The 11,455-nt window shown below is 37.0% G+C and overlaps 11 non-coding genes across 11 annotated transcripts; 3 read left to right on the top strand and 8 right to left on the bottom strand.

Annotated features, from left to right (window-relative positions):
* Positions 1-86: 86 nt before the first annotated feature.
* Positions 87-159, bottom strand: trnar-ucg (transfer RNA arginine (anticodon UCG)). Its single transcript has one exon. It is a non-coding gene; the product is annotated as a tRNA-Arg (tRNA).
* A 428-nt stretch (positions 160-587) lies between these two features.
* Positions 588-660, top strand: trnar-acg (transfer RNA arginine (anticodon ACG)). Its single transcript has one exon. It is a non-coding gene; the product is annotated as a tRNA-Arg (tRNA).
* Positions 661-1,294: 634 nt separating this feature from the next.
* Positions 1,295-1,367, top strand: trnar-acg (transfer RNA arginine (anticodon ACG)). Its single transcript has one exon. It is a non-coding gene; the product is annotated as a tRNA-Arg (tRNA).
* A 1,809-nt stretch (positions 1,368-3,176) lies between these two features.
* trnar-ucg (transfer RNA arginine (anticodon UCG)) lies at positions 3,177-3,249 on the bottom strand. Its single transcript has one exon. It is a non-coding gene; the product is annotated as a tRNA-Arg (tRNA).
* A 1,845-nt stretch (positions 3,250-5,094) lies between these two features.
* Positions 5,095-5,167, bottom strand: trnar-ucg (transfer RNA arginine (anticodon UCG)). The gene has a single exon. It is a non-coding gene; the product is annotated as a tRNA-Arg (tRNA).
* A 1,074-nt stretch (positions 5,168-6,241) lies between these two features.
* Positions 6,242-6,314, bottom strand: trnar-ucg (transfer RNA arginine (anticodon UCG)). Its single transcript has one exon. It is a non-coding gene; the product is annotated as a tRNA-Arg (tRNA).
* A 1,059-nt stretch (positions 6,315-7,373) lies between these two features.
* Positions 7,374-7,446, bottom strand: trnar-ucg (transfer RNA arginine (anticodon UCG)). Its single transcript has one exon. It is a non-coding gene; the product is annotated as a tRNA-Arg (tRNA).
* A 1,056-nt stretch (positions 7,447-8,502) lies between these two features.
* trnar-ucg (transfer RNA arginine (anticodon UCG)) lies at positions 8,503-8,575 on the bottom strand. The gene has a single exon. It is a non-coding gene; the product is annotated as a tRNA-Arg (tRNA).
* Positions 8,576-9,004: 429 nt separating this feature from the next.
* Positions 9,005-9,077, top strand: trnar-acg (transfer RNA arginine (anticodon ACG)). Its single transcript has one exon. It is a non-coding gene; the product is annotated as a tRNA-Arg (tRNA).
* Positions 9,078-9,709: 632 nt separating this feature from the next.
* Positions 9,710-9,782, bottom strand: trnar-ucg (transfer RNA arginine (anticodon UCG)). Its single transcript has one exon. It is a non-coding gene; the product is annotated as a tRNA-Arg (tRNA).
* Positions 9,783-10,835: 1,053 nt separating this feature from the next.
* trnar-ucg (transfer RNA arginine (anticodon UCG)) lies at positions 10,836-10,908 on the bottom strand. Its single transcript has one exon. It is a non-coding gene; the product is annotated as a tRNA-Arg (tRNA).
* Between the last annotated feature and the right edge of the window lie 547 nt (positions 10,909-11,455).

Raw genomic sequence — 11,455 nt, 5'->3', positions numbered from 1 at the left:
TTTAAAGATTTAGTGAAGTTATTAATTAATATGCAATATTGTCTGAGAGTACTGTGAGGTTTATCCAGCAGAGCCTCAAAACACTGCGACCCCGGCAGGACTCGAACCTGCAATCTTCTGATCCGAAGTCAGACGCCTTATCCATTAGGCCACGAGGCCGCACACGACAACTCCCTGGGACATGTCCCAATCTGCTCTAGAAGTACACAAGTGAACATGTCTCTGCTTGATTTCATGATTTCATTGGAAAATGAACAAACAGCAGCAATAATCCCCCAAATACACTTAATAAGACCACCTTTACGAGTGAGTTAATTTTATGAATGTAATGTTTGGTGTTTCTGAGGGTGAGCAGCCAGTCTAGAGCTGATGACACTAACTAAACCTTCCCAAGTTGGATATAAACGTTATCTGTCCAACACAGGAGCTCTCAGGATGTCAGCTTAACCGTTTTAAAAGCTAACTTTGTTGGAATAGTCAGTAAGGAGTAATTGGATTCAGTGGTAAAGGTTTAAACACTAAAACTCGTGGTTTAAGGAGACCCTTATTTTGAAACATGAGCCGCTGTGTCGTGGCTCTTCGTCATCGGGCCAGTGGCGCAATGGATAACGCGTCTGACTACGGATCAGAAGATTCTAGGTTCGACTCCTGGCTGGCTCGAAACCTTTTCATCTATTACATTATTAAATATTTCCAACTATTACTTTTTTTAACAACGTGAAAAACATGCAGACTGCTTTATTTTATGTCAAAACATGTTGTCCTAAGTGATAAGCTAAGCGAAGCTTAAAGGACCTGAACATTTATAGATGTATGTATGTAAATATATTTTATAACACAAATAATGAGTCCGACATCATGCTATAAATATATTTATTTAAAATAAGTTACTTGGATAAAGACTTGTCTTATCAAAATATTTTATTTATATATTTTAAAAACGTTAAACGTCTTAATATTTAAACATTTCGGTTTTTTTATTTACAAAAACATTCCTAAGACGTTTATTGTTAGATCAAGGAAGGGAGGACATGAGACATGAGAAAATAAGTGCTTTTTACTGTACATAATACCTGAACAATAAAACCTCTCCTGATTTACTGCTTTATGTAAGTTGGCTCTGAAAGTACAGAAGATAAAGGCTGTTAAGCGAATTAAAATGTAACAGTAATAAAAGTAAATGGTTTAAAATGTACAAAAGATTCACTTTCTGTACTGGAGTTTTCTGAGCATCAATAAGTGGGGACCTTTGTTGTGAAATTGATGAATGGCTGTACCTCTCCTCGCCACTATCGGGCCAGTGGCGCAATGGATAACGCGTCTGACTACGGATCAGAAGATTCTAGGTTCGACTCCTGGCTGGCTCGAAACCTTTTCCTGGGCTTGACTTTATCTTACAGCAAATTAATTCATCAAGGTTTGATCAAACTTATTTAAGCAACATTATGATTTTAATGTTTGATTTCAGGTCATGTCTCTGTATGATGTCATAACGGGGGGGATTTTATTAAATGATCTCCGGGTTCATTACAGGGATTGGACCTGACTACGGATCAGAAGATTCAAGGTTCGACTCCTGGCTGGCTCGAGATCTTTTCATGGGCTTAACTTTATCTTACAGCAAATTATAAAAAAGGAAAAAGACCCGGTCCTGTCGAAAACCTGTTTTTAATTAATATAATTTTACCTCAAAACCTCACTTTTAGAATCACATGTTGAATCAAACACGTGAGATTTTGGACCATCAGAGCCTCAAAACACTACGACTCCGGCAGGACTCGAACCTACAACATTCTGAGCCAAAGTCTGATGCCTTATCTGTTAGGCCACGAGATCACACAGCATTTGATTTCATGGCATGTCTCTGTATGATGTCATAACGGGGGGGGGGTTTATTAAATGATCTCCGGGTTCATTACAGAGATTGGACCTGACTACGGATCAGAAGATTCTAGGTTCGACTCCTGGCTGGCTCGAGATCTTTTCCAGCAGTGATAAAGTTTTAATACCCACACGAAACTGAAAAACATTCATCATAAAAGAAATTAATATCGAGTCTAGATTTAAAATGCATCACCTTTGATTGGATATTATGGGGCGGAGCTTGATTTAATATGTTGAAATTGGTGGGTATTATTTGGGTGGTGCTTGTTTTAATCCATCAAAATTGCTGAGATCTGGTACAGGCAGAGCTGGACTTTATTCACTGTTTTTATCCATTAAGATTGTTTGGATATTTTATGGGCGGATTTGATTATATCCATTAAGATTAGATTAGATATTATTTGGGATTTTATCCATCATATCCATTTGTTGGATATTATTTAGGGGGGGTTTGATTTTATCCATCAAGATTGATAGACTGGAATGAATAAGCAGAGTAGCGATGTGCTGTGTGTGTGAATGAAGAGTAAAAGGGGGAGCTCAGGAGTGTATCTGAAATTTAAGGGCTATGATGATGAGCTATCTTATCTGAGAATACTGTGAGGTTAGTCTAGCAGAGCCTCGATCTGCAATCTGCACATCCGAAGTCAGACGCCTTATCCGTTAGGCCACAAGGTCTCTTGTTCAAATAGTGGAGGACATGTCCCAATTTGCTCTAGTACATAAGTACACAAGTGAACATGCCTCTGCTTGATCTTGGTTTTATTCTGGGGATTGGAACAAGACAGCTTGAAAAACGTCTGGCTCCAAAAATGAACAAACACCAACAAGAATCCCCCAACAGACACTTAGAATTACCGACAGACTAAGAATCTCACCCTTATGAACAATAGCAGAGAGTACCGGACCACAGTCCACAAGCTATCTCACCTGTATCATCCCACCTCCTCCCCATACAAACACACTCTGCACTTACTACTGGAGCTCCCTTGCTCAGTCAGACTGCACCCACAAAGGCCAAAGAGTTCTCCCCACCCGCACTACACCTGAATTCACACCCTTTCAGGTAATGATAATGTAAATATAGAATATTATATATAATCTCTATAAGTTCAGTATTCAGTATTTCTTTTTTTTAAGTTTTTCTCTCACCTTTACACCTGTGTCATGTGACATCACAATAAACTTTGATTTCAATGAGACTTTATTGTAATTCGTATTACATGTGGTACATGGGGTGGAACAAAATTGAGAACACTGTGATTTGTGTCCATCAGAGCCTCAAAACACTGCGACCCCCGCAGGACTCGAACCTGCAATTTACTGATCCGAAGTCAGACGCCTTATCCATTAGGCCACGAGGCCACACACGACAACTTCCTGGGACAAGTCCCAATCTGCTCTAGAAGTACACAAGTGAACATGTCTCTGCTTGATCTCATGATTTCATTGGAACAAGACCGCCCAAAAATGAACAAACACCAGAGTGTCTGTAGTCTGGGAACTAAAGAACTTTCTGGATCTCTCAGCTTATCAACAAATGCATGTGTACAGCAGGCGCGCAATGCATGATTTGTATTTACAGCAGTGGGGTAAAAGTGAATTTCACTTTCTGGCTGTATGGGGAGCCCAGGTGCAATTGAGTAATAATCTAACACTGCAAATCCCAAAAATACAACACTGGAGGAAGGGATACTTACAAAGGGACGGTTTCTATGTTAAATACTGCTTCACAATTTTCACTAATATTACAGAAATGATAACGTTAATAAACACACTGGAACATCCCATGCTTTATTTGATGTTGGAACAGGTTGTTCTAAGTGATATGTTATTCTATGAAATGTGAGGGGTGCTTCTCCTGGAATTACTTATATTTAATTATATATATATATAATACAAATAATTTATACACTCCAAATCAGTTTCATGTTTTTGACACTAAAAACATATTATTATTATTTTTTCAAAAATAATATCGAGTCTTATCAACAAATGCATGTGTACAGCAGGCGCGCAATGCATGATTTGTATTTACAGCAGTGGGGTAAAAGTGAATTTCACTTTCTGGCTGTATGGGGAGCCCAGGTGCAATTGAGTAATAATCTAACACTGCAAATCCCAAAAATACAACACTGGAGGAAGGGATACTTACAAAGGGACGGTTTCTATGTTAAATACTGCTTATCCATTAGGCCATGAGGCCACACACAACAATATCATGGGACATGTCCCAATCTGCTCTAGAAGTACACAAGTGAACATGTCTCTGCTTGATCTCATGATTTCATTGGAACAAGACTGCCCGAAAATTAACAAACTCCAGAGTGACTGTAGTCTGGGAACTAAAGAACTTTCTGGATCTCTCAGCTTATCAACAAATGCATGTGTACAGCAGGCGCGCAATGCATGATTTGTATTTACAGCAGTGGAGTAAAAGTGAATTTCACTTTCTGGCTGTATGGGGAGCCCAGGTGCAATTGAGTAATAATCTAACACTGCAAATCCCAAAAATACAACACTGGAGGAAGGGATACTTACAAAGGGACGGTTTCTATGTTAAATACTGCTTCACAATTTTCACTAATATTACAGAAATGATAACGTTAATAAACACACTGGAACATCCCATGCTTTATTTGATATTAGAACAGGTTGTTCTAAGTGATATGTTATTCTATGATATATGAGGGGTGCTTCTCCTGGAATTACTTATATTTAATTATACCCAGCATGTGTTTTCATTCGCTCATTAAGCAAAACTTTAACCTGCAAAAAAAAACAGCTTCAGATTTGTAACTTATTTGAATTATTTTAACTTAATTTAAAAAATTTAAAATTCTATACTGGATTTTTCAGAACAGCAATAATATTATTCAATTATTATTATTATTATTATTATTATTATTATTATTTTATTTATTCAATAATTGCTCTTTGGGTGTAACTGGGACCTTGAGATCCCTATTTCGGTCCACCCCATGTACCACATGTGATGCGAATTACAATAAAGTCTCCTTGAATTCTTACTTCCTTCAGAATCATGTTGAACCCAGCATGTGTTTTCATTCGCTCATTAAGCAAAACTTTAACCTGCAAAAAAAAAACAGCTTCAGATTTGTAACTTATAGATTTAGTGAAGTTATTAATTAATATGTTCTGTTGTCTGAGAATACTGTGATTTGTGTCCATCAGAGCCTCAAAACACTGCGACCCCGGCAGGACTCGAACCTGCAATCTTCTGATCCGAAGTCAGACGCCTTATCCATTAGGCCACAAGGCCATGCACGATGACTCCCTGGGACATGTCCCAATCTGCTCTAGAAGTACACAAGTGAACATGTCTCTGCTTGGTCTCATGATTTCATTGGAACAAGACCGCCCAAAAATGAACAAACACCAGAGTAACTGTAGTCTGGGAACTAAAGAACTTTCTGGATCTCTCAGCTTATCAACAAATGCATGTGTACAGCAGGCACGCAATGCATGATTTGTATTTACAGCAGTGGGGTAAAAGTGAATTTCACTTTCTGGCTGTATGGGGAGCCCAGGTGCAATTGAGTAATAATCTAACACTGCAAATCCCAAAAATACAACACTGGAGGAAGGGATACTTACAAAGGGACGGTTTCTATGTTAAATACTGCTTCACAATTTTCACTAATATTACAGAAATGATAACGTTAATAAACACACTGGAACATCCCATGCTTTATTTAATATTAGAACAGGTTGTTCTAAGTGATATGTTATTCTATGATATATGAGGGGTGCTTCTCCTGGAATTACTTATATTTAATTATATATATATTTTATAATACAAATAATTTATAATGTATACACTCTAAAAAAGTGCCTTTTTTTACTGTACATAATACATGAACATAAAACATCTCCTGATTTACTGTTTTATGTAATTTAGCTCTGAAAGTACAGAAGATAAAGGCTGTTAAGCAAATGAAAAAATGTAAATTTCTATACTGGATTTTTCAGAACAGCAATAATATTATTCAATCATTATTATTATTATTATTATTATTATTATTATTATTATTATTATTATTATTTATTCAATAATTGCTCTTTGGGTGTAACTGGGACCTTGAGATCCCTATTTCGGTCCACCCCATGTACCACATGTGATGCGAATTACAATAAAGTCTCCTTGAATTCTTACTTCCTTCAGAATCATGTTGAACCCAGCATGTGTTTTCATTCGCTCATTAAGCAAAACTTTAACCTGCAAAAAGAAAACAGCTTCAGATTTGTAACTTATAGATTTAGTGAAGTTATTAATTAATATGCTCTGTTGTCTGAGAATACTGTGATTTTGGTCGATCAGAGCCTCAAAACGCTGCGACCCCGGCAGGACTCGAACCTGCAATCTTCTGATCCGAAGTCAGACGCCTTATCCATTAGGCCACGAGGCCGCACACAACAACTCCCTGGGACATGTCCCAATCTGCTCTAGAAGTACACAAGTGAACATGTCTCTGCTTGATCTCATGATTTCATTGGAACAAGACCGCCCAAAAATGAACAAACACCAGAGTAACTGTAGTCTGGGAACTAAAGAACTTTCTGGATCTCTCAGCTTATCAACAAATGCATGTGTACAGCAGGCGCGCAATGCATGATTTGTATTTACAGCAGTGGGGTAAAAGTGAATTTCACTTTCTGGCTGTATGGGGAGCCCAGGTGCAATTGAGTAATAATCTAACACTGCAAATCCCAAAAATACAACACTGGAGGAAGGGATACTTACAAAGGGACGGTTTTTATGTTAAATACTGCTTCACAATTTTCACTAATATTACAGAAATGATAACGTTAATAAACACACTGGAACATCCCATGCTTTATTTGATGTTGGAACAGGTTGTTCTAAGTGATATGTTATTCTATGATATATGAGGGGTGCTTCTCCTGGAATTACTTATATTTAATTATATATATATTTTATAATACAAATAATTTATAATGTATACACTCTAAAAAAGTGCCTTTTTTTACTGTACATAATACATGAACATAAAACATCTCCTGATTTACTGTTTTATGTAATTTAGCTCTGAAAGTACAGAAGATAAAGGCTGTTAAGCAAATGAAAAAATGTAAATTTCTATACTGGATTTTTCAGAACAGCAATAATATTATTCAATCATTATTATTATTATTATTATTATTATTATTATTATTTATTCAATAATTGCTCTTTGGGTGTAACTGGGACCTTGAGATCCCTATTTCGGTCCACCCCATGTACCACATGTGATGCGAATTACAATAAATTCTCCTTGAATTCTTACTTCCTTCAGAATCATGTTGAACCCAGCATGTGTTTTCATTCGCTCATTAAGCAAAACTTTAACCTGCAAAAAGAAAACAGCTCCGGATTTGTAACTTATAGAATTAGTGAAGTTATTAATTAATATGCTCTGTTGTCTGAGAATACTGTGATTTTGGTCGATCAGAGCCTCAAAACGCTGCGACCCCGGCAGGACTCGAACCTGCAATCTTCTGATCCGAAGTCAGACGCCTTATCCATTAGGCCACGAGGCCGCACACAACAACTCCCTGGGACATGTCCCAATCTGCTCTAGAAGTACACAAGTGAACATGTCTCTGCTTGATCTCATGATTTCATTGGAACAAGACCGCCCAAAAATGAACAAACACCAGAGTAACTGTAGTCTGGGAACTAAAGAACTTTCTCGATCTCTCAGCTTATCAACAAATGCATGTGTACAGCAGGCACGCAATGCATGATTTGTATTTACAGCAGTGGGGTAAAAGTGAATTTCACTTTCTGGCTGTATGGGGAGCCCAGGTGCAATTGAGTAATAATCTAACACTGCAAATCCCAAAAATACAACACTGGAGGAAGGGATACTTACAAAGGGACGGTTTTTATGTTAAATACTGCTTCACAATTTTCACTAATATTACAGAAATGATAACGTTAATAAACACACTGGAACATCCCATGCTTTATTTGATGTTGGAACAGGTTGTTCTAAGTGATATGTTATTCTATGATATATGAGGGGTGCTTCTCCTGGAATTACTTATATTTAATTATATATATATTTTATAATACAAATAATTTATAATGTATACACTCTAAAAAAGTGCCTTTTTTTACTGTACATAATACATGAACATAAAACATCTCCTGATTTACTGTTTTATGTAATTTAGCTCTGAAAGTACAGAAGATAAAGGCTGTTAAGCAAATGAAAAAATGTAAATTTCTATACTGGATTTTTCAGAACAGCAATAATATTATTCAATCATTATTATTATTATTATTATTATTATTATTATTTATTCAATAATTGCTCTTTGGGTGTAACTGGGACCTTGAGATCCCTATTTCGGTCCACCCCATGTACCACATGTGATGCGAATTACAATAAAGTCTCCTTGAATTCTTACTTCCTTCAGAATCATGTTGAACCCAGCATGTGTTTTCATTCGCTCATTAAGCAAAACTTTAACCTGCAAAAAGAAAACAGCTTCAGATTTGTAACTTATAGATTTAGTGAAGTTATTAATTAATATGCTCTGTTGTCTGAGAATACTGTGATTTTGGTCGATCAGAGCCTCAAAACGCTGCGACCCCGGCAGGACTCGAACCTGCAATCTTCTGATCCGAAGTCAGACGCCTTATCCATTAGGCCACGAGGCCGCACACAACAACTACCATGGGACATGTCCCAATCTGCTCTAGAAGTACACAAGTGAACATGTCTCTGTTTGATCTCATGATTTCATTGGAAAATGAACAAACAGCAGCAATAATCCCCCAAATACACTTAATAAGACCACCTTTACGAGTGAGTTAATTTTATGAATGTAATGTTTGGTGTTTCTGAGGGTGAGCAGCAAGTCTAGAGCTGATGACACTAACTAAACCTTCCCAAGTTGGATATAAACGTTATCTGTCCAACACAGGAGCTCTCAGGATGTCAGCTTAACCGTTTTAAAAGCTAACTTTGTTGGAATAGTCAGTAAGGAGTAATTGGATTCAGTGGTAAAGGTTTAAACACTAAAACTCGTGGTTTAAGGAGACCCTTATTTTGAAACATGAGCCGCTGTGTCGTGGCTCTTCGTCATCGGGCCAGTGGCGCAATGGATAACGCGTCTGACTACGGATCAGAAGATTCTAGGTTCGACTCCTGGCTGGCTCGAAACCTTTTCATCTATTACATTTTTACACCACGTGACACTAAAAAAAAACATATTATTATTATTTTTTTTTTTCAAAAATAATATCGAGTCTAGATTTAATATGCATCACCTTTGATTGCATTTTGAGGAGGCGGAGCTTGATATATATATATTTTTGATCAACGTGAAACTGAAAAACATATTAATTCTACCGATAATTACAGATACATTACTGATTTTATTATCTGGGATTGGTTTGATGTATAAGCAGGGCTTGTTTAATCCATCAGAAGCGGTTGGATATCGTATGGGTGGGGTTGGACTTGATCTTCTACAGAATACTAAGGTAAAAGATGGGACTGAAGAGAACCTGATCAGCAGTTTTACCTTTAAAATCTCACCTTCAGAATCACTGACTGTAATAGGGAGTGACTGTAGTCTGGGAACTAAAGAACTTTCTGGATCTCTCAGCTTATCAACAAATGCATGTGTACAGCAGGCGCGCAATGCATGATTTGTATTTACAGCAGTGGGGTAAAAGTGAATTTCACTTTCTGGCTGTATGGGGAGCCCAGGTGCAATTGTTATTAATTAATATGCTCTGTTGTCTGAGAATACTGTGATTTGTGTCCATCAGAGCCTCAAAACACTGCGACCCCGGCAGGACTCGAACCTGCAATCTTCTGATCCGAAGTCAGACGCCTTATCCATTAGGCCACGAGGCCGTGCACGACAACTCACTGGAACATGTCCCAATCTGCTCTAGAAGTACACAAGTGAACAGGACCGCCCAAAAATGAACAAACTCCAGAGTGACTGTAGTCTGGGAACTAAAGAACTTTCTGGATCTCTCAGCTTATCAACAAATGCATGTGTACAGCAGGCGCGCAATGCATGATTTGTATTTACAGCAGTGGAGTAAAAGTGAATTTCACTTTCTGGCTGTATGGGGAGCCCAGGTGCAGTTGAGTAATAATCTAACACTGCAAATCCCAAAAATACAACACTGGAGGAAGGGATACTTACAAAGGGACGGTTTCTATGTTAAATACTGCTTCACAATTTTCACTAATATTACAGAAATGATAACGTTAATAAACACACTGGAACATCCCATGCTTTATTTGATGTTGGAACAGGTTGTTCTAAGTGATATGTTATTCTATGATATATGAGGGGTGCTTCTCCTGGAATTACTTATATTTAATTATATATATGTAAATATATATATTATAATACAAATAATTTATAATGTATACACTCCAAAAAAGTGTTTTTTTACTGTACATAATACATGAACATAAAACATCTCCTGATTTACTGTTTTACGTAATTTAGCTCTGAAAGTACAGAAGATAAAGGCTGTTAAGCAAATGAAAAAATTTAAAATTCTATACTGGATTTTTCAGAACAGCAATAATATTATTCAATTATTATTATTATTATTATTATTATTATTATTATTATTGTTATTATTATTATTATTTTATTTATTCAATAATTGCTCTTTGGGTGTAACTGGCACCTTGAGATCCCTATTTCGGTCCACCCCATGTACCACATGTGATGCGAATTACAATAAATTCTCCTTGAATTCTTAATTTCTTCAGAATCATGTTGAACTCAGCATGTGTTTTCATTCGCTCATTAAGCAAAACTTTAACCTGCAAAAAAAGAGTTCCAGATTGGTAACTTATAAATTTAGTGAAGTTATTAATTAATATGCTCTGTTGTCTGAGAATACTGTGATTTGTGTCCATCAGAGCCTCAAAACACTGCGACCCCGGCAGGACTCGAACCTGCAATCTTCTGATTCGAAGTCAGACGCCTTATCCATTAGGCCACGAGGCCACACAGAACAACTCCCTGGGACATGTCCCAATCTGCTCTAGAAGTACACAAGTGAACATGTCTCTGCTTGATCTCATGATTTCATTGGAACAAGACCGCCCAAAAATGAACAAACACCAGAGTGTCTGTAGTCTGGGAACTAAAGAACTTTCTGGATCTCTCAGCTTATCAACAAATGCATGTGTACAGCAGGTGTGCAATGCATGATTTGTATTTACAGCAGTGGAGTAAAAGTGAATTTCACTTTCTGGCTGTATGGGGAGCCCAGGTGCAATTGAGTAATAATCTAACACTGCAAATCCCAAAAATACAACACTGGAGGAAGGGATACTTACAAAGGGATGGTTTCTATGTTAAATACTGCTTCACAATTTTCACTAATATTACAGAAATGATAACGTTAATAAACACACGGGAACATCCCATGCTTTATTTGATGTTGGAACAGGTTGTTCTAAGTGATATGTTATTCTATGATATATGAGGGGTGCTTCTCCTGGAATTACTTATATATATATATATATATATATATATATATATATATATA

This window comes from Salminus brasiliensis, chromosome 17 (genome assembly GCF_030463535.1).
Source record: "Salminus brasiliensis chromosome 17, fSalBra1.hap2, whole genome shotgun sequence".
NCBI classification, from domain to species: domain Eukaryota; kingdom Metazoa; phylum Chordata; class Actinopteri; order Characiformes; family Bryconidae; genus Salminus; species Salminus brasiliensis.
Note: the sequence above shows the minus strand (reverse complement) of the source record. Positions and strands in the feature narration are given on the sequence as shown.